At 44.4% G+C, this 22,032-nt stretch overlaps 1 protein-coding gene and 2 long non-coding RNA genes across 3 annotated transcripts in view; 2 read left to right on the plus strand and 1 right to left on the minus strand.

Moving 5' to 3' along the window:
- MEIS1 (Meis homeobox 1) overlaps positions 1 to 593 on the plus strand; it is a 124,770-nt gene extending 124,177 nt beyond the window's left edge. Inside the window, exon 12 of the mRNA XM_006264785.4 lies at positions 1 to 593. This exon is cut by the window's left edge and continues 926 nt beyond it. The gene's annotated coding sequence lies outside the window, so the exon portion shown is untranslated.
- Positions 594 to 4,174: 3,581 nt separating this feature from the next.
- LOC109286471 (uncharacterized) lies at positions 4,175 to 6,185 on the minus strand. The gene is made up of 2 exons (XR_002094512.2): positions 5,170 to 6,185; positions 4,175 to 4,859 (listed from the first exon to the last, which is right to left on the minus strand). It is a non-coding gene; the product is annotated as an uncharacterized LOC109286471 (long non-coding RNA).
- The window catches only part of LOC109286472 (uncharacterized), a 75,928-nt gene continuing 59,801 nt past the window's right edge, over positions 5,906 to 22,032 (plus strand). The window contains exons 1-2 of the long non-coding RNA XR_002094513.2: positions 5,906 to 5,969; positions 17,992 to 18,202. This is a non-coding gene — a long non-coding RNA (uncharacterized LOC109286472). The remainder of the gene's footprint in view (positions 5,970 to 17,991; positions 18,203 to 22,032) is intronic.

Consider the following 22,032-nt stretch of genomic DNA (forward strand, 5'->3'; position numbering starts at 1 on the left):
TGCAGGCAGTGTCTTAAGGAGACTGGTAGGAGGAGGCATGGAAACCAAAAGGCAGTGTATTTGAAGCCTAATTGTCACATCAGAGCATCATTGTCCCCATGCAGCAACAACCACCTTATACATCACTTCCTGTTTTATGCAGCTCAAAACATGAACTGAAGATTTATTTTTAATATGTTGACTTTATTTCTGGGCAAAGCATCAGTCGTGTGCATTTTCCCATAGTCCCATCATGGAGCATTTATGTATACATTGTAAATAAATTTTGTGCAAAAAGGACTGGAAAAATGATCTGTATTATTGCAATTTTTTGTAAAAGTAGCAGTTTGGTATGAGTTGGCATGCATACAAATTTACTAAGTGGGATAAGCTAATTATACTTTTGTTGTGGTTAAAACAAATGCTTGTTGATAGCCTTTTTCTATCAAGAAACCAAGGAGCTAATTATTATTAATAATAATCATTGCACACTGAGTCTTAGAGTTTCTGATTTGAAACAGTTTGGATTGTATAATAACTCAAAGCCCAGCTGTAGTAGTTTGAGTGCAGTAATGAGATCTGAATCTAAAATAAAAACAAATTATTTTTTGTCATGCTGACTCCACTGCTTCAAAAATTTGTTTACTGCCCCCACTTCAACATCTGTAGTAATTCTGTGACAAGATGAGAACTCAGCAAGTGCAGAATTAAACTAACTCTCCGCCCCCCCAAATTACCTATCATTGTTATTTAAATATCAGCCTCCATAGAAAATTATTTAAAAGTAATGCCTACACTCTGTCAAGAAACTTTCTTAAAGCTTGTACTGCAAATTGTCAGGATGATGACTATTGCCTATTAGCAAATTTAACATCCAAGGGCATTAACTATCTGCAGAATATTGGATAGAAATTTAAATATTATATCCTACAGAATTACACTTGTAATACCTGATTTAAATTATGTGACTCATTGACAGATTAAACTTCTGGAGCATATTTGGGGGGAGGGGGAGAGAGTTAAATGTAGTCTGAAAAGTGGATATTTGTAAGTCAATTAACTACTGGAACTAAAAGATGAGAGACTTTTTTTTTTTTTATTGAAGCTCATAAATAAGCCCCGTGTTCTGATTGGCTGAAGACTGGTCATTAACCAATTTCCCAGCACAGCTGTACTCTCTGCATTGCAGCCAACTAGTTAAATAGTACAAAATAGCATGTTTAGGCTGCGATACATTATAATTTTCTTTCAATAAAATTGCAGCTCTAAAAAGGAGTGTTTCCTAAGGGTACAAAAATATACAAATATATTAATTAAGGCAGGATAATAATAATAATAATAAACCCTAGCAGTGCCTGCTTGGTAAACAAAAGGTAGGATCTGAGTAGGGCTGGCTCTGGCTTTAAAGTCTGCCATTCTGCCATTCAAGTAGATGTCACCCCATAAACCCGCCCTGAACAATTCTATTTTCCATTTGAAAAGAGGAACCAGTTGTTCCGTGGGTTTACTAGGTGAGATCTGATTGACTGGCTTACCTGCTGGAGCAGCCCTGTGCCCTCTCACCTTTTGTTTATTGGACCCTGCTTCAGAAGGCTCCCTCCTAAACGCATCTCCCTTTTAGAAAATTAACTCTCTATCCGTAAACACCCCCACCTTTCTTTGATGCAGGATATTATTTTTGGTGGGGGAAAAGAAACCCCAAATCTTGTAGCTTTCAGCCTGCAAATAGTCTCTAAGATTGAAATAACTCCCTCTTTGATAGGTGGTTACTAGCAGTTAATGACCATTTGTTTACTTTTTCCATTAAATAAGAACTATGTTATGAACTAGGCCTAACTATCTCTCTCTCTCCCCACCAAGCGATCTCTTCCAGGGGAGTGCCAGGCCAAGGCTTCATGGGGCTGATTCTCCGCTGGCTCCAGAGGACCCGCTGGATGGAGACTGGGAGGGGGCACTGGCGGGGGGGAGTGAGTTGGGGACCCTTAGGGGCAGCTGAGGCTTGAGCTGGAGGCTGGGGAATTAGCAAAATCAAGCCAAGTGGGGGCTTTTTCTCTCCCTTCCCTCCTCTGATCTCTTCCCCCCACTTTTTCTCCTTTTCTTTTCTTTTTTCTTTTCTTTAACCCCTCGCTTTTTAAAGGGCTGATGCATTGATAAGGAGATTGCACATTTCAGCTGCTGCTTTTGTGATTTCCGAATCAGGACACTTTTCTGCCCAAATGCCAGTGCTCGGAGAGTGAGGCTGGCTCTTTTTCTTTTCTTTTTTTTTTAATGTTTCTTAAAAGACAAAAACAAACCGCCCTCCTTTTAAAACAAGGGCACACGCGTTCGTGCCTTCTTAGGGGTGGGGAGAAGAGGGTCACAGGACTCCTTCCTAATATGACTTTCTTTATTGGGGGGGGAAGGGGGAGGGCATTTCAAATTAAAAACACTATTATATCCGCGGACATTTAATCAGCTGTAATTATAACACATTCCAAATGAAGAATATGCCTTGACAGTATTTTTATTGTTATTGTTCATCGCATGATGTTAGACGGCTTTAGAAGGCGCAGGAAAGAGAAGTAAACGGGTTACAAATAGGGAATTATCCCTCGTTTAGCATTAAAATTCATTTAGATAAAATTGCCACAAACATTTAAATGGGGAGATTAGTTCCCCCTCACGCCTTATTGCACTCTCTCAATGGCTCCGTTAAGAACATTTTACACGTTGGAAATTCCGTCTTCTCAGGCTGCTTGCTGTTTCCTAGCTACCCCACATTCAAAGCAAAGGCTGCGAGAGGGAGAAGGAAGGGGGAGGGAGGGGGGGGAGGGAGGGAGAGGAGGAGGTGGTGGTGGAAGGGAGGGGTTGGGGGGGGGGAAAGTTTTGGCAACCGGTCTGCAATTCATCCGCTCGGATCTGCCCTAACAGAGGGAGAAAATAAATCTCTGGAGGCTTTCTCTTCCCTTCCCCAGCCCTGGCCTGGAGACACTGGCTCCGGGCTCTCGGGCAGGCTGGTCCCGGGCCTGGCGGCGGGCGGGTTGCATCCCCCGTGGCCGGATGGCTTGGAAAGCAGCTCGGCTGCGCTGCCCTTCTCCCCCTCCGCTGCCCTCTCCCGATGCGGCGGCGGCGGAGGAAGAGGAGGAGGAATGTCAGCTTCGACTGCCATCTTTTGGGGATTTGCAAAACTGACTCGGTAGGATCCTTCCCTCCCCGCCACCTCCAGCCCCGGCTCTCGCCACCTCCTCCCCCCACCTCCGCTCTGATTATGCTGTGTCCCTTAATCTGGTGCTTAAATATTTGATGTGGAAAAATTAGCCATAAAATTAGTTACTAACAATTTCAAATTGAAATCACTGATCGAATTAGGGACGCAGGCGAGGGGAGGCGGGAGCGGAGGCGCTGCTCTGGACGGAGCCCTCTCCTGCCCCGGCCTGGGCTGCGGGCAGCGCCCACCGCGCGGGCTCGGCTCTGCCTGCGCGAGCCGCGGGGCACGGCACCGCACCGCACGCCCTGCCGGCGCGGGCAGCGGGGCTCAAGCCTCCGCTTCTCCGCCTGGGCTCAACGACCTCAGCCCCCACCTGGCTAGGCGACCCCGTGGGCAGGGGCCGGCGGCTGCGCACAGCAGCCCGGGGACCACGTGCTCCACTTGACGGCTTCACCCCCAAGCGCCGGGCCCCGCGCCGCGGGCAGGGGAACCGCGGGGTCTGTGTGCGCCAAGGTGTGCGTGCGTGCAGAGGGGTGCAAAGGTGTTTGGGGGTGCATAGGGGCTGTGCATGGTGTGTGTGCAAAGGGGTGTGCGCGCAAAGGGGTGCATGGGTGTGTGTGGATAAGCCAGCTCGCCGGGTTTGTTCTCAAGACTGTTCGGGGCTGGAAGCGCCCTGGGACGATCATGGTGTCCAGCCCCCTGCACCAGGCAGGAAAGGGGCCGGTGTGCTACATGCAGCAGGTCCAGAGCCTGCCCCTCTTCCCCTCTCCCTCAGAGCTCGCATGTGCGCGTGTGAGAGAGGGCCGGGCTTCGCTGCTACTGCCGCCTCGGGGTGTTGGCCCCGGTGGCTCGGCTCTGGCCGGGCACGTCTGGCCGCCTTTCGGGGCTGCTCAGGCCTAGTGCGCGCAGCCCCGGCCCGTAGTGACCTAGTGTGAGGGGGGAGGGAGGGACGCCAAACCATGAAGCCAGATGGCCGAGCAGCCAAAACAAAACACACAGACAAAAAAATCAACAACTCTCTTTTTATTTTGTGCGTGTGCGTGTCAGGGGGGGGGGGAGCGCCCTTCCCTGCTGCTCAGTCCAGGGCTCCTCCTGGCTGGAGCTGGAGCTGGAGGGAGCCGTGTCCCCACGGGGACACCCCTAGGATAACTCCGCCGGGGCTTGTCAAGTGTGTGTCGGGGACACCCCCTAGGATAACCCTACGTGTGTGCGTTATGGGGGGGTCATTCCCTACTACTGAGTCTAGGACTTGTCTGTGGGTGGAGCTGGAGGGCGAGCCCTGTCCCCACAGGAAGACCCACATAACTCCGCAGGGAGAGTTTGGGCTTGTCAAGGTGTGTGTGTGTGTGTGTGTGTAGGGAGGACACGCACACAAGGCGCAACGCCGCTGGCCCACGTGCGCCGCCTGGGCGTGCGTGTGCCCGCCCGCGGGCGCGCGTGTGCAAGCGCTACCCAGCAGACTCGTCCTTCGAAACTTTTTGCAGAACCGCTTCGGCCTCTCTTCCCCCATCCCGGGGCTGTTTCCCAGGAGGCTGCAGGGCCCGGGGCTCCCTCGGCCCCAGGCGGGGGGAGGCTCCCTCCGGAGGGCGCGGGCGAGCCCCTTCCAGCCGTGTGACACACGCGCGCACACACTCGCACACTTACCCACGCGCCGATCCTCCGCGTCCCACCTCGGGAGGACGGAGTCAAAGCCCTGGAGAAAAAGGATTTGCGTTTTGGTTTTAAACCAGTCTGACACCGATTGTCTTAATTGCTCCCCTCGCCCACCCGGGCAGACACCCGTCTCTCCCCGAACGGGGGAAGAGGGGCGAGGCGCTGCCTCCGCTCTTGTTCTCTGCGGGCAGGTCTACAGATCCCCGCCTGCGCCTGCGGGAGGGCGCTGAAAGCAGAGCCGGGCGGGCGCCTCCACCGAGGGACGACCGCCTGGTGCTTCCCGGCGTGGGCGCGGGGGTCCTCCCGCGGGGTCAACGGGCACCCCCGAGGGGGCGATGCCGTCGCCTTACCTTTGAACTTCTGCTTCCCGGAGGGGGGTGGGAGGGGTCCTGTGTGTGCAAGGGGAGGAGGGGTGGAATCCGATGCAAGCCGGGGTGTTTGTGTGTGTGCTGGGAGCAATCTTGTGCAAGGGTTATGTATGTAATCCTATGCGAGGGGGGTGTGTTGGTAGGAATCCTGTGCAAGGGTTGTGCGTATGTGTGCGCGTGTGTTTGGAGCACTTCCAGTGCGAGGGAAACTCAGCGAGGAGGCTTCCCCATTCAGTCGGCTCAGTCCCCGGAGGGGAGCTGGGAAGCGCCGAGCAGAGCCTGTCCACCCCGCCGCCCGCCCGACCCCGAGCACGGGGAGACGGGGGGTGCTGCCGGCACCCCGGCACCCACCCGCCGGCTCCTTGTCCCAGCAGGCAGCCACAGGTGACTTCGGGTGCAAACGTAACACCGCCTTTCCCCATCCCGCTCTGCCATCCCGAGCTGTGTCTCCCCCCCAACACACACACACACACACACTCTCTCTCTCTCTCTTCCAGATTCTCTGACCTGGTGGTTCTGCTGCCTGATGGGGATACAGATGTATATGTATACACACGCACCCCTACTGCTCTGGCTTGTTTTGGGGCTAGCGTGGAGCCCTGGGAGCGCCGCGCTTGCTGGGTTCATCATAGCCCCGCGGAGCCGTTTCAGCAAGCGCAGAGGCTGCGGGCAAAGCCGGCTGCGCGGAGGAACGGTGTCAGGGACCGGACCCCCCCCCCCAGCAAACAGAGCAGCCAAGCTAGCGCACGGGGGAGAGCTGCCGTGCTGTTTGCATTGCCGAGGTACTTGCTGGAAGGTAGTTCATAAACTCTAAACACACAGCTTTGCATTTTATGTAGCGGACTGGGGGGGGAGGGGCGTCCTGGTCCTTTTAATGGGTGAAATAACTAAATGCCTGTGTGGCAGCTGCTTCTAAAGCCAAAACTAACTCTCTGGGAGAAGAGGGGAAAGAGTGAAAGGCAAAAGAAAGACTGTTCATTTTTTTTCCTTTGGTGCCATTTTGGATGTCATCTGTTTCCTTGGTGACTGTGCTCAGCCCCCAAAGCCCCTGGGCTCCTGGATTGTTAGAAAAAAGCATGCTATTTCTGCACAGTCATTTATCACTGTCACCGCATAATGATTCCCCTTGCAGCTCCTTATTGATGTTTGTAATTGCATTATCTCATAAAGGGGGGTGGGGTGATCAATGAAACCGAGCCATGCATTCTGGGGTCAGAGGATGCCAAAGTACTGTTTGTCCCTCTCTCTCTCCTTAATACAAGTACTCATTATCTTTAAGCCCGCATGCAAAAAAAAAAAAAAAAAAAAAAAGTCCAAAACAAAAACCCATCTGATCTGGTGCTGACCCTGGAGGGACACCCCAACACTTCTAAAAAAACTCGCGGTTTGTGTAACCTTTTGCTGAAATGCTAAATCAAGTACCTGTCTTGCATCTCAACGAAATGAAATGTAGCCACTAATGGTGGGGAGGGCTTTCCCCCCCGCCCTTCCTTTTCTATTTTGCGAGGAGGGGCGGGAGACTTTGCGTGTACTCTCTGCAAGTGATCAAATCTAAGTTGTGCATAAGTGTCAGCGTCCCTCTTCGAAAGTAACAGCTACCTCCAGCTCCATCTAACGAATGAAACTATTGAGAGAAATCCGCAAAGACCGTATCTGGAAGCATTTACCAGCGTCACTACTTTAAAGAACCAGAGTTAACCCCCAATTTTCTCTCCTGCACTCCAGTTTAATTAATAGGGGCTGCAAATTGGAGTGATCATCACCATCTTCTTGTTAGATCACATCGGTTTAGGTGGGTGACGGCTTCAGGGTTTGATTACTAGAAGAATGTAAAAAGAAAAGAAAAGAGAAAAAAAATCCATTGCACATTTCTGCACCCGAAATAAACAAGCAACTTCCCAAGCCCCAAATGAAGTTCATTTCCCAATAAAAGGGAGTATTTAAGTAGTTAAGCAGGATAGCACAATAACTGTGTCGAGTTTGGGTAATCTCAGGGAAATCAAGTCATCGTGTTGCTGAGAACTGAAATGAGGGAGGAGGAAACACAAAGGAGAAGGGAGGAAAAAAACAGTGTAATTTTAAACTAAATGCAATATTGGGCTGTGACAGGGATATCTAAACAGTGAAAACTTGATTTGTTTAGCCAGAGGCGGGGAAGGAGACAGATCCAACTCAATGTGCCACGTTTAAGTAAGGGTTTTTGCAAAACCAGCCTATTCTCTGTATTTGTCTTTTTATTTTAATTTGGGGAAGTGGAGATGGTCAACCTAACGTTGATCACATCATACACGGAGAAAAAGAGTCACTCTATTAAAAAGAAAATGTGACCAGACAAGGATTTTTTCCCCCTCCTTCGCTATCCCACTACTCCAAAAAAAGATTACCAGTGAAGTAAAGATTAACTCTTTTCCATCCTGAAATGCAAAATTAAGTCCATGTGTTGCACTCTAATGTTAAAAGAATTGTTCTGGGGCTTCTTTCTTAGAGACTATTCAGGTACATTTCTACCCGAGCCCATATATAGACTATTTCATCAGGATCTACATACGGTAAGAAACAAAAATAGTCACTGTGCAATTACAGCAAGGAAAAAAGGCAACATCCCTCTCTAACAAATACTCCAACTGATCAAATGAGAGTGTTTAACTGGATTTGCTATCCAGTTACTTCTGTTGGTTTGCTACACCGGTAAGCCTTCAATCCGTGATTTTTGAAGATGTAACAATCCTTTAATAAATGAGTTTGGGGCTAATGTTTGTGCTGCAGTAGTCCAATAAAACCTCTTTTTCAGGCATTTCTCATTTCTTTCCCTGATATTTCCTACAGCAGTGAAAATCAGGGCTACCATGATCAATGCAAAGAAATACCAGTTGTTTCCCTCTGCATGCACATTCAGATTTCAAAGACAACTTCACAAAGAGGAAGGCTTTTAATTCGAAAATAAAATAATCGTGAGCAGCAGGATTCATACCTACACTTCAAACTCAAATGTGAACTAATCAAACTTAGCCGTTTCCTGGTTTTGATCTCACCCTTTGCCATCTGACATTATACTTTGCAATTAGACTCAGCAATACTTTAGAAAACATATACATTTAGTGCCATAGCCCACGGTTAAAATAGTGAAAAATTAGTCTCGTTTCCGAAATTATTTATTTATAGAACGAACATGATTAAAACATAAAAAACACACACAAACTGCAGCTGCAACAAAAAAACCCACCGAGATTTACGATTATTAAATCTTTGATTGCCATGTTAATGTTTCTTTTTCTACCTTTCATTTGCATTTTAATCTATCGAATCTTTACAATTTTGCTGCCTCCTAGTCGAGTGATTGATTACACATCTGAAAGAAAAAAATACCAACCTTTGCAGGCGAGTTTCTATTCCCCCCTACCCTCCTCCTCCTCCTCCCCCCCCCCCTCGTGCTGGTTAGATTTCTCAAACCTTCCTCAACAATGTTAATGCAAGCAGGACAAATTAATTATGCTCTTTTAAATGTCAAAGGTATAAATAAAAACGCACCCCCCCCGCCTTGTCCCAAATGTGAATATTTTTCCACCCCGCTTGTTTTAAAAGCAAGGCGGAATCATCGCGGTAAAATACAATTAAAAGAAACATACGCGCAGCATCGTGACTGTAAATAAATATTATTGTGCTTGGAATTTTCTTTAAAAAAAAAAAGCAGGAGGGAAGGTGAGGAGTTCACCAGCTCAGTAATGGGTTTTAGTGGCTCGTTTTCAGTGTTTAGCCTGGGATCTGGCGCTGTTTGTCTGTCTAAAAGCAAAAACAAGCCTAGCCCGGGTGGTCATCAGGACAATTTGTTGACAGACCAACAGTAAAGACAAAAGGAAGAGAAAGGCAAGCCCTCCTCTGTTTATTTTTCTTTCCTGATCTAACCTGTCTGCTACCCCTCTCCCGGGGAAGGGTGGCATTTGGTCGGGATCCTTTTGCCGCCGCTGTCTGGGTGCAGCGCGGCGGGGTGGTTATTTGAAGAGGGGGTGATTCAGGACTGTTCCTGGGCTTGCCGCTCCTTGGGATGCTGAGATCCGGGCAGCCAGGCTTTGGTCATTGCATCCCCTAACAGCCGGGAGGAGGAGGGGACTTAGCAGCAGGAGGAAGAGCCCCTGGCACCGCACCCAGCCCTCCCGGCTGCAGAGGGGCTCGCCAGGGTGCCCAGCCGGAGCGATGGTCTCGGCGGCATCCCCCGGGAGCCGGGTGCTCCGCCGCTTCCCCAGCGGCTAATCCCCCTATGGCCAGGCGCCTTCTGCCCATGCACAGCAGAGCCATTGTCTCCGCCGGCCGGGCTGCCCCTCTGCCGTGCTCCCCGCTTCTTGGACACCTTTCTGCTGCTAGAAAGCAGCCCACAGGGAGATCAGGGACCCCGTCGGGAGTTTATTTTATTTGTTTGGACTGCCAAAGCTTCTTGTGACGGTGCCTAGATGTCTTGGGAAAACCCGCGGGCAAGCGATTGATACGGCCCAGGGTGCCCCTGCACCAGGGTTTTCAATGCCGGCTCTCACCTGAAGCTAAAACTTGCTGGGATTTGGGCACTCTCCCCTAGCTCCAGTGCAACCCTCCTAAGAGTGGCTCACGTGGGATGACAAAAGCTTGAAGCCCTGGAAAGTACCGCTGGGGGTCGAGGAGCGGATTCAGGCGGGGAGTGGGGAAATTGGAGGAAAAATGGAAAGTCTAGACAGGAAAACTTATTGTGATCACAAAGTATAAAAATGAGCAGCGCGCTCTGCACCTCGAGGGGTGAAGATAGATCCTTGTAGACAAGGGGGAAGACAGGGCTGGAAAGATTTAAAGGTAAAGAGGTGGCAGATTATTAAGAAAGTAATAGTGAGGTGTCCCATACACTACAGTTTTATTGTGGGGTAGTAACTACTAGATTTATTTATTGCCAAGGCAATATAATAAAGATAATGACCACAAACTCAAGATAAATGCTTACGCCCAGAGCTGGTCAATTCCTTTTTATTTAAGAGAGTGATCCTGAAAGGTGAAAGTCATCTTCTCCCAACCACAAATATCAGTCTTGGTTTCCACCACATTATACACATGACATGCAAATAAATAAATACTTTCTGTTTGGGACGTGCAGGCGGGCAGGATTTATTTCAGGCAGGGAAGGAGGGGGAATACGCTTCCCCCTCCCACACACACAGGAGTGGGGAGGCACACATACACACACGGAGGAGGGGGAATACACACACAGAGGAAGAGAAATACACATACGCAGGAGGGGGAACACACACATGCACACACAGAGGAGGGGGAATACACACACACGCACACACACAGCCAGAACTAATGTCTGGAGCAGCTGCTTGGTGTGCTCTGCCCCCACCGTTGCTTTCACAATAGCAAGAGCATTCGCAGATGAGAGCATTAAGGTGTCAGGTCTGAACTCCTTGTTTGTTAATAGATAGGAGTGAAGGAAACAATGTGCGAAGCTTTCCACCAGGCAGGCTGTTTGCTGGAGAAGGGATGGAGCAAGTGGTGCAAGTGCCCTAAAGAAGGACTTTTCATTTCTGCCCCTGAGAACAGGGATGGGCATTTCCCACCCTTCTTCTTTGGCTCACTAAAGGCAGTCCTTTCTTAGCCACATTCCCTCAACACCTGGGTTGGGTGGTTGGGTAGGAAGTTGTACTTGGGTAGAAGTGGTCAGTGCTACATATTTTTCTTCCTTTTCTACCCCAAGATCTCTCCTAGCCAGATGGAGGAATTAAAGCTGACCTTGGCAGTTGATTGCCAAGGTCAGAGCAGAGAAGGCTGCCTCAGGTGTCAGCATAGGCTCAGCTAGCTCAGCTCCTCTCCACCTGATGTGATCTGATCCAATAATAGTCACTGTGTTAGCCTTTAATGAGGCACCCTGTGAGAGCTTATCGGCCCCCACCTGCTCTTTACGATAATACCAACAGATCCAGAGATGCCAAAATGCAGTCAGCATCCTCTTCCCATTTTCTCTCTTATGTTCAGAGATATAGTGTTTCAAGCTCACAATAACCACTTATATTCTAGGTTTCCTTTGATCCCGGTATGCCCAGGAAAAGCACCTGACAGTAAAGGGGGGAAAAAGGACAGGGGGAGGGAGAATAGGATCATACAATTTGGTGGTTTGTGCAAGGAATGAGATTATGAGGTTGAAAAGTGAGAACAATCCTCTCAATCTTCTACAGTATCAGTGTCATTCAGCAGTACGTGTATTTAACCAGAATATCTGTTTCCATAAGGATGTAAGTTATAATTTTCACATCCTTCAGTATTGACTTCTCTAGCCCATATCATGCATATATTTGAAAGTTTGATGCTTTTAATGTCAACACAAATTCATTTCACATTTGCCTCTAATAAAAGTAGGATGCACTAAGTTCACTTTCCAACACCCTTTAACAAACACACCTCACAAAATATTGTGCATGGCGCACAAAAAGAAAACAATGACATGCATTCTGCTCCCAGCATGACAGGTTGTCTGTCTCACTTCAAAGGATGATAACCTAATTGTTTCCAGAGTTTAAAAGTAATTAAGCTACATTAGAGAAACTTAAAGAAAAACATTTTTCCTCACTGGATTCTGACCCCCGCCCCTTTTTTTAATTCTCAAAGTGGAAGCCCCATCCCTATAAACTATATTTTTCAAAAATCTTACATTTACATAAAATATGTGAAAAATGTAAACAGATTTCCTTTTTGAAAGGGTATGGGTAAAGTGGAGGTAATTATGTATAATTAATGCTGAAGGGAAAATGAACACATAATAGGTTCCAAAGATTAAACCATCTGTAACTATCAGGGGAACTTTTAAAGTTCTCTTTTTTAATCTATTCCTTTAGCTAAGGATTTTTAGATGGAAGGGGGGAAAAAAGACCAAACAAAACCAAATATATTTGTAATAGTTTGCGCTTATATTTGCTTCCTCTGAATATTCTGAGGTTGGTAACATTTCAAATTCTACAGTTTTGAATATCATCCAATGTAAAAAAAAAATCAATTAATAATTACAACCACTAGATTAATGTTTGTAGCACTTTATTTATTTAGTGCTGGCTTTTCATTTTTGATTACACTAAAGGAAATTATGGTACTAAGAAATACTAAGATAAAGAAGGGTAGAACATTACTTACTGCTTTTCCTGGAGTACATTTGTTATAGCTTACTTAATCTATTTCAATGTCAAGTTAATAAGAAAAAAAAAAGGTGGAGGGAACAAATTTAGTTTAGAATTACACTCACATGGCAGAGGTTGGTTCTTTAATTCAACTCATTCTCAGTCATAAATAGAAGGTTAAACAAAGAAGGAATATAATTGTACCATGTTTTTCCTTATTATCTTGAGTCAATATCTCAAAACTAAAATCCATGCATTTTAATTTTGAAAAATCATTTTAAAGCTAGAACAGTTTGGTAAAATATACTTAAGGTTTTAAGGTTTCTAATACACACAGTGTAAAACAAAAGGCATAGCTTTTGTAAGGGGATAAACATTATACACAGGGCTTTATTCCCACAAACCAAACTCATAAAAGTAAGGTTGATAGAATGGTTCATGTGATGATGGATCAGTCAAATAAATGGAGATGTAAAGGATAAGGTCCTGTGTCATATAAACATGTTGTTGCTGTTAGAGAAGTAATGATTTAATCAAGCTTTGCAGAACTGGACACTTCTGGTGCTATGTTAAGTCTTACATCTACATATTAAAGCAAAATACATTTTCTCATCTCAGTTATAAACATAACTTGCCATTCTAAAAAAGATGTGGCAGGCTGGACAAAATTTCTCCATCTGTAGACTGCTGTTTACTTCTCCAGTGGTGAAACAGCCCTGTATGAAACATTTTCACTTTCGTAATCCAAGACACTTTTATTTCAGGCAAAATTGTCAACAAATTTGAATGTAACAGTGAAGGGCAACTTTCTGAAGCATTTTATTTTTACACATATTTACCTTTACAAGGTAAAATGTCAATGCTGTAGGGGGCCTATGCACCAATGGAAACTCGAAAATTTAAGCCCACATCCTTTCCTGAAAGCAGAGGCCAAACAGCTACATTATAATCTGGGATTTTCCAGTTTTAGAAAGGCAGAAGGAGCTGTCCCTCTCAAATTTGCCTGGGGTTATAGAGGAGCACTGGACTTGCTAATGCAACTGGTGATTTAGTTATAGGTTTGTAGTAGCTTCTGTGACACTCATTCCCTTGGCTACATGGAGGAGGAACACCAGATGGATCCACAGAGCACCCATCCAGTGGCTTCACCCATGATCCTTCCTTGACTCAGCTCCATGAGGTAGAGACTGGGGTGGGTGTGCATACATACACATTTTATCCCTGAGGGGTACAGTCATTTTAAGTCCAAAAGCGGAAGCAGGGCAAATGTTTTACTCAAGGAACCTATTAACTTTTCTAATGTTATAAAAACCAATTTTCTACTAAAATTTACAAACAGAACAGCATCTGCTAATCTGAACAAACCCTTTTTTGGCACTGTCCTAGGATGCCTGACTTCAGAATTGTCAGTAACACATACAAACGGGAGAAATCCTTTCCTTGAATTGAGCAGCATCTATACATGCTATAGGTAGTCCAAACTTATCTTTTCCCAAGGTCTGACTTTTTTTGGTAACTTTAGCAATAACAAAAATGTAAACCTCAGCCTGGAACTTCTTTCCAAGTTTGCCCAGTCCTTAGATTTCCCTAAAGAGACATTTGTCTTTAACCTCTCAAAGGACCTTAGCTCAAACAACCCTCCCCACTTCTGGTATCCTGGATAGTGTTATTAGCTAAGTCTGTCACAATATGTCACTATCTCTTAACAGGATAAAGCAGCAGAAGAGCTTAAGAGCAGTGCTGGGCACTTACTGAGTACCTCTCTAAAGTTATTGCATTGCTTCTTTTTCTGGTGTTGGCACCCACAGAGCAGAAGTGTGTAGGTGGATTGGGCAGCATGGCACTACCCACTACCTTTAGGCATGGCACAGAAGCAGTGTGGATATGATGGAAGTCTCTCAGGGCCAGAAGACTGAGAGGCAGAACCTCAGTTGGTTTAAATTATCATCATGCCATCAGCTTCAGTGGGACCTAGACAACTTACCACAGCAAGGAGACTGTTTACAGTTTTTCTTGTCTGAGTGAAGATCATGAACTTCCAAGTGTTGCTTGAATCAGGAAGATTGGGAACGTACTTCTGGTCTCTTCTTAAGACCCTTGATCAGTCTGATGCGCTGAGTTTCTGACCTGGGTACAATTTATTTGATTCTACCTTTCCATTCCTAAATAAAAAGTGTATTACAGCTGAGGGTATATGTGTGCGTGTGTGTGTGTGTGTGTGTGTGCTGGGGGGAGGGAGGTCTCCATGGACAATGATAACCTGAGTGGCTTCAGCTACTACAGTACCTCAGCTCTGACTCATATTAATGTGTAACCCTAGCTGTCATCTCCCAGATGTGACATCCTATCAACTGCACTGGCATAATACAGCTCATTGGCACCCAGACTTCATGCTGTCAGCCATACACACATTCACACAGCCTTTACTGCAGGTGGTGAGGCCACTGCAAACTCCTACCTCCTGTAAACCAGTCTTCACTGATGCTCTGTCACACCATGCCATGTGCCCTCTTTGGCTATTTATATGCCTGTTGTGTTGTCTGAAACCTAGATTGTATGCTTTCTGGGTCAGGAGCTCTCTTGTGCTAATGGTTTATACAGTGCCTAGAACCATTTTTGAGTCCCCTAGCTGTTAAAACAGTATAAAGTATAAATCTGCAACACCATATAGGGGGAAGATGTCTTCACATGCCTCAGTTTCCATGCATCAGTAGGGCTGTGGCCACCCTTCCTCTGGAACTGTCAGACCTCTTCATTTTTAATTCATAAGAGTACCACAGATTTAGAGTGCAGATGTGGTCAGCATAGTCTTTATGATGGTTCATTTTTCCCATACTTGTCCATATGCTGCAGTGGGGATGAACATGCTTTTTCATTATTATGTCCATTAACTCTTTTTTGTTTGGTGCATGGGTTTGAGTCACCAGGCCACCTAGTCCCTCAAGCTCCAGGTGAAGGTTTGTAGTTGCTCCAGTCAGGAGCAAGGACAGCTTTGAAACCTCTGCCAGGACTTTCATCCAAAATCCTCAACTTGCTAAAATTATCAGCCTTCACTGCCTTATACCATACAACAGCACCTTCATGCCCAGTATGGTACTTTGTGTCAGTGGTCAAGTAAAATAAATCAAAACTGTGTTCAAGAACCCTTTCTGTAATCCGGCTTCCTTATTTTGAAGTGAGCAGGTGAGCTGCATGTCATCTTCTGGTCCCAACTTAAGAAAGGGGGAGACCAAGAACTTATTAGCAACTCAGACCATGCACTTCCATGCAGGAATGACTAAAGCAACTGCTGTTTCTGTTGCTGCTGGGCTGGTTGCCATTCATAGCATAACTAGGAGTGTGCGAGAGGGGCACCAGCTCCAGGTGCCAGTTTAAGAGGAGTGCCAAAATCTCTCTCCCCTCCCACAGTTTGTGCCCCAGCAGCATTGATTTTGTAGCAGCAGTCAATGCATTGACAGAGAGCTGCTGCTCCTGCTTTAAGAGCAAGAGCTCAGGCTAGCAGAGGATGTGCTGGCAGCAGTGGTGGCAACAGCAGCAGGAGCAGGAGGGGGCTGGATAAAACTCCCACTCTTGGATCCTGGCTCCCTGTCCCAGCTCTCCTGCAGGGTTTGTCCAGGGCACAAACCGTGCTTATTACCCTGTTGTTGCCTTTTCTCAGACTATTGCAGGGGTGGGCCTGCAGCTGATTCTGGTGAGCCTGTTACACTCTCAGAAACTGCAGCAAAGTCTGTAGCTGCTGTTGCTGTCATTCCAGTTTCCAGTTTACAACTTCCTCCATTTTCCTCCTTTGAGCAGAGTGTTTCCAGAAATCCCACTGCTCATACCATTGGGAGGAAAAGGAGGTTTATTTATTTATTTATTTATTTATTTATTTTTATTTATTATTTTTCGTGAATGGCCACTATGTAGTTATGTCATATCCTTTTCCTGGGAGCAACTGAAATCCAAGCAAAAATGTAAGATATGGTCTAGGTTTTTTCCCCCAGGCTAGGCCATCATTGCAGAAAGCACTCTGTTTTATCCACTTGCAACAGCTTCTCTCTTATATTCAGAGTGGAGTTAACAAATTGATCTTGCCAATGGCAGCAGCATCTCTCTGGAAGATCCCGAAAGCTGGCTCAGCAGAAGAACCCTTCTCTCTCACTACAATATATTTTCTGTATTCAGATATAGTTGCATTTTGCTACTTTAACTAACGCTCTGTAGTAGTAATTAGAGGTGTGCTGAGAAGGCAGTATTGCTATCTGGGCCCAGATTAGTAATAGGCTGAGGTTTGAGAGTTGGTTTGGTGGTGAAGCGGAGCCAGGATTTGCATTTGGATTTGATGTGGTTGAAATCATAAACAATTCTTGTGCAATTTTGGCACGAAAATAGTAGAACTCCCATGAGAAAAATTGTTCTTGTGAGACTGTGTCCACATCCAAACCAGAACGGTTTTCTGTTTTTGGAAGCTGAAGTGGAAATGCTGGATTAAGATTCAGAGGTCTTAACCTCAATGTTGTCTCCTAAAATACAAAGTGATATATATTCGTTTCATCATTTAGCTACCTACTTCCAAACATTTGTACAAAAGCTGCAGATAAACCACTGCACACAGCAGCAGAAATGTTTATTAATGGCTATGTAACACTGAAAAGTGTGCTAAGTGCTTCATGGAGAATTTAGAAGGATATATTCTCTGTGCCAAAAGAGTGTAATAATCTACTTCATATATGTACCATAATGAATGAGCTTGAGGTAGGGTTGGGGTTGTGGCAGGACAAAGGATATAGAATGAGGCACATGCAGACTTTGGGAGTTTAGCACTTTTTGTTTGTTTTCCCATTGTTTTCTGCTATATAAAAATAGCATTGTAAGTGCTGGTGAAGAGTGCTCAGAACTTGAGTGCATCACAGAAGGTATCCATGGTTTGTATTCAGTATGATTATGGTAGAAAAGTAAGCTGTGAGAGAGTTCTAATTAGTTGTCTCTGGGTTAGCCATTGGGCATGAGTGGCTAACCTGTGCCCCAGTATATAATCCAGTTGCCTGGGTCACCTTTAATGGTTGGCAAAGTAGGCAGCTGTCTATTCTAGAAAGAAGTTAGCAGTATCCAAAGACAGAGAGAGAGAGAGAGAGAGAGAGAGAGAGAGAGAGAGCTCCCAACCAAACAAAAGCCCCAAAACTGCAGATAAGAAATATTTATTGTTTTCAAGCCATAATTAATCTCTGGTAAAACTGGAAGCATTGCAATCATTCAGACTTTGCCAAGGGACAACAGCAGTGTTTTGTATTGGTTGAATCTGTTTCTACTTGACTGTTTAGAAGTTCTTAGTTCAGCTTATATTTGCATACATGGGTAGTCCATGAAAAATCTTCTGTGACAATGTAAATCAACATGGGTGACCAATGGCAAAAAATCCTTAATGAAAACAGAAGCCTCTTTTTTTCTTTTCTTTTCTTTCTTTCTTTCTTTCTTTCTTTCTTTTTTTTTTTTTTGTAGAATTGACTGTTGTGAAACAAAATCTGAAAGAGAAGCCAACGATGTGAAACAAAGTTTAGCACTTTTAAGCTTTCTAAAATCAACTATTTTTCTTCTGGCTAATGCATTCTAGATGTGAATGTTCACTTAACCCAAACTTCAGAGTTTCTACTTATGAAAATAACCTTCCTATTGAAAAAGGGTTTTTTGATATTTTCCATAGATCTCAAGAAAGAGAAAAAGAGGAAAAGTGATGGAGCTTTATCTGTGGACGTGGATATGTCTTTGACCAATAATATGTTGATGCAGTTGCACAGTTACTGAAAAATTGTCAAGGAATTACAGAGGAGGAACCTGAGCACTGCTGCTCAGAAGGATCTTGCCAGATGGCTGGTAACCTATGATCAACTTTATCTTGTGCTTGTGAATACTGGGTAAGTCCAAAAAATTTGTAAGAATATATTTGTGCTACATGATGATGCTCTCAAACAGTGGGCCTTGATTTAAAGCCATTGAAAGCCAAATTGCAAAGAGAATAGCTAATATGCTGCCCACAAGTTTTTATGCATGAAAGGAAGAAAAGTAAATTCAATCAAGATGCTAGGAAACTGAAATCTTTTTGGAAAAAAAGATTTAAAAGGCTAGTTATGTCTTTGACGTTCACGTTTCTCATTTTGTTTCATACCGGTTTTATAATCAATAAGCAGGATGAATGAATTGAATCTCTTTGCATATTATCGGATGGGAAAGGAAGCTAAGGAGGGGGGCAAAAATACTCCTCAGGTCAAAACAGAGGTACCTAATCATTCTAGGCACCTTAGAGTTTTGCGGCCACCAAAAATGGTTCAATGCAGATGATTTTTTATGAGTTAGGAGCCTAAATTCCACCCAGCTCTTATTTAGACATGTATGAAAATTATTTGGATCTGACCCGCAGTGTTTATTTGAAAGTAGGAAGTTAATGGGAGAGTGTGGCAAAAAGTACTCCTGTCTGACTTGGAACATATGTGAAAGCTGCAATAGCTACCTGCAACTGGTCTTACTGATAGATGACTAAAAAGACCTGTGTCGAGTTCTCCCACCATCAACACCACTTGAAGCACAGCACATAATCAATGGGATTTCTGCAACAGATCCACAGTGAAAATGTAAAGTTAGCTGTTCGGCTATAGTAAGCCTCAGGCCTATTATGGGAGAAAATGTCTGGCGCTTTTCCAACATCAAGGGCCTCTGCCACATGTCTTCTAATTAATTTCTGCCACAAACAAACATGTCAACAACACAATTAGATTGTCTTATCTAATCTGTCTGTCCAATGCAGCTGCATTTTTGATACACCTGTCCATCAGTATAGAAGCTGCAACCTAAGAGTTTTCAGAAACAGAATGATGAATGATGAAGACCAAACCCGCAATAGGGGTGCTGACATTTCAATGGATCCTGCACACGGCCTGTTCCTCAGCCTGTATGCACAGGCCACTCTCATGATGCTTACTAAAGGGACCAGCAACTTTGGGAAATACAGGAGGAACTGTTGCTAAAGATCTGGAGGAAAAAAAACCTGGTCATCCCACGAACTAAAGGTGTGTCCCGAGTATTCTCTAGGAGAGTGCACACAGTTATAACATGGGGAAACCCTGCGAGCATTTGCCCCTCTCCCAAGGAACCCTTGCCCTCCCACATTGCCAGTAATTCCCCACAAGGTACCTAGTCTATGTCTATAGGGCATCAAGCAAGCTATTTCTAGATGGGCCCCTTCAAGCATATACAGGTTTGACTCTTACAATTAATATTACTACAACAGAATTTTAAAGGATTTTAAAAAATCCCATTGTACTGTCATATCTCTACCCTCAAAAAACTCCCAGAACAAACAGGTGGCTAGTGAAGCCAGGAACAGTGAAGTTTTTGTACACATTTTATTTACAAGTTGCATTGCTCTTGGTTTAAAAAGGGGTAATGCCTTAATTGCCAGCGAATGACATACCGCATAAAATAAGGTACACATTGTCATACCCATTAGTAACTTAGCCACCTGTCAGTTTCACAGAAAAAAAGTAAATATTACCAGCCTATGTACTTTAGCAGCAAGGTCATGCTCTGTACATACATGTCTGTAACTAGAAACAGAGTAAGTGAGTCAAAGATAGTGAGTTGATATAGTTGATGTATTTGCTATTGATCTGCTTTTGAAGGTTAGTTTAAGTTAGAATGACTGATTTCCTGGATTTATACATAACTTCATACTGGTGAATATAAAAGCAATGCAAGAATGGTCATTTTCCATCTGGTCCAGTATCTTGTCTCTGGCAGTGACTAGTACCAGGTTCTGCTTCACAGGAAGTAGCATGAAAGTTCTTTGTGGGCAGTTATGAAAAACTGCCTATAGAGGAAGTTTCTTCCTAACCCATATTTATTATCAGTTAGTGTTAGGTTTAGCCTTGAAACACAGCCCCTATAATGTAACCATGGCAGTTCTCACTATCCATATAAATGTCTAATCCTTTCTGGAATCCCGATAAGCTCTTTGACTCAATGATAGCAAAATGTGTTATCTGTGCAGAAAGCATAAGCTTTCTATAAACACAGACATTTAAGAAATGAATTTGACATTTTTGTTACATTTTAAAAGGATGCTACATAATAAACAGGGATGCCATTTAGTAGTTAAAAGTAATCATCATCATCATACCAAGATGCAAGGAAGAACTTTAATACTTTGGAATTGCATCTTGAGGACTGAATTAAATTCTAAAAACAAAATGGTTATAATAAGCAGATTGTACTCCTGCTGCCTCATACCTTTGGAATACTTAAGTGCTTTCTCTGTCATCTTTATAAAGATGGGCTATAAAGTTAAGACATCCTCAAGGCCAACTTGAAAAAAATGCAACATCAACATCAACTCATGGGAGACTATCACCCAAGACTGACCCAAATGGAGGAAGAATCTGCTTCAAGGATCTCAGGACTTTGAAAACTTATGGCATGAACAGGAGATGGAAAAGTGGGAGTGGCAGAAACAGCATGTCGCTAACTGAATCAAATATCTGGAGCTACCCATCGCATGTTGAAACACATGCCCAAGTTGTAGCAGAGTCGTTGGGTCTGGATCAGCCTTGTCAGCCATCTTTGGACCCACAGATAGGACAATCATGGAAGACAATTGTCCTCAACTGAGGGATTACTGTAGAAGAAGAGTTACTGAGAAACTGTTGTGTGGTATCACACTGAAGTCAACATTTTAAGAAGTTATCAGTAACTTTGGGTGTCCAGTTTTGGGCAACCTTGAATTATCTTGAGCCTCATTTTTAGAGGCAATGCAGTTAAGTCACAATTTTTCAAGCTGAGCATTCAAAAGCAAAGGCCTATTTGTGATGGCCAAGTGACATGATCTAGAGCACTCAGGACTCAGTGAAAGACTTGATTTCTAATCAAGTATGTGTGTTGGAGAGTGGGCTATAAAGTTAAAAGCAAAGGATACTTCAGCTTGCTGAAACCCTTTAGGGTTTTTTTAAATAAAAGAGTCAACGTTTACCTACAATTTACATTTACAGCAGGGATGTCAGTAACTTGGATGTCTGCATATGCCACTGGAGAGCCATGCCCTCTAGCTTGCTGTTTACACACACACACGGTGCGTCTACATGAGATGCTGACTGTTCAGTAGCCAAAAAATACTACATACTAGTGTGTTATAGCCCTGACTGCTAATACGCTACTGCGTAGCATTATTAGTCCACTGTGCTGTAGCATCACCTAACATATGTTTGCTGGTACTACTGCACAGTAACTCCAGATACTGCACATTTATTTAATACTTGCTAATACAAGTACTATATAAATGCGCAGTAATGACTGCACAGTAGCTTCTCATGTAGACATGTCTACTGTAAAGCACATTATGCTGTCATTTGTTCTGCTGTAAAATTTGGTATATTTTACTAAAATAAAAGGAGTTTCTCTAGGTTTGGTCAGGTGCAAAAGAGCAGATTTTGATCTATTGTATTTGTACCCCAAGCCATGATAGATCTAAGCACAAGCATAAATCTGAAAAAATAGTTTTAATGAAACTTTTGTGAATCCTTCTGAAAAAAAAGTCGTAATTTTCAAAGTTACTTTTATCTTTTCTTTACAGTCCCCAAATTTCTCTTGTCTCTGCTTCTGTGCTAAGTTTAGATATAAAAATACCCAGTAGAGGGTTGCAACTGAAGATTGAATTTTGTGTTTACAACATTACTTATATATCTATATTAAAAGGAAG

Source organism: Alligator mississippiensis, chromosome 1 (genome assembly GCF_030867095.1).
Source record: "Alligator mississippiensis isolate rAllMis1 chromosome 1, rAllMis1, whole genome shotgun sequence".
In the NCBI taxonomy this organism is placed as follows: domain Eukaryota; kingdom Metazoa; phylum Chordata; order Crocodylia; family Alligatoridae; genus Alligator; species Alligator mississippiensis.